Below are 662 nucleotides of genomic sequence, written 5' to 3' on the forward strand. Positions count from 1 at the left end.
GACTTTGAGTTTTAGATCAAGAAGGACAGGTCTGATCTCAGGATCCGAATCTGGGTAGACTGCGACCCGGAGTATTTTCCTCTTCTTCTCCTCGACCTCGTCAATCTGGCGTCAGAAGTGATCTCGGATGTCTTCTTGTTCGCACCTCTCCCGGTGCTTGCGTATCAGGCGTTGGTTCCAAGTGAAGGGTGATTCTAGGCTAGGAGTTGATGGAGAATAAGGGATAGCAAGCTCTGACCCCCACTGATTCTTAGAATTATCCTACATCTAGCAAGAAAGAAAAAGGTGAGGGCCAGGCATGAAGAAAAAAAAAACATAAAAGATAGTTATGGTGATTCAAGCTCGAAAGCCCGAGACCACGAGTATACCTCAATCGAGATTGGAGTCTCGAAAGGGTAGGATGCGTTCGAAGGTGAGCCCCAAAACATTAAAAAGTTCAGGCTTCGAGTGTGTACTCACACAAGAGAGTGGGGAAGTGGATATCAGTTTTAAGGATCCCAGATTTTCATGGATAAAGCTGACAGTTAACCAAAAAGGTGATATTTTTGGGATTTATGCAGTTAAAACCCTAAAGCAAAACCCCTATTTCATGGCTTACATGGAATGCTATTCATAAAGAAAATAACCCCATTTCTAGTCATTTACACCAAAGATTTTGGGTC

The sequence above is a fragment of the Humulus lupulus genome, chromosome 3, assembly GCF_963169125.1.
Source record: "Humulus lupulus chromosome 3, drHumLupu1.1, whole genome shotgun sequence".
In the NCBI taxonomy this organism is placed as follows: Eukaryota; Viridiplantae; Streptophyta; class Magnoliopsida; order Rosales; family Cannabaceae; genus Humulus; species Humulus lupulus.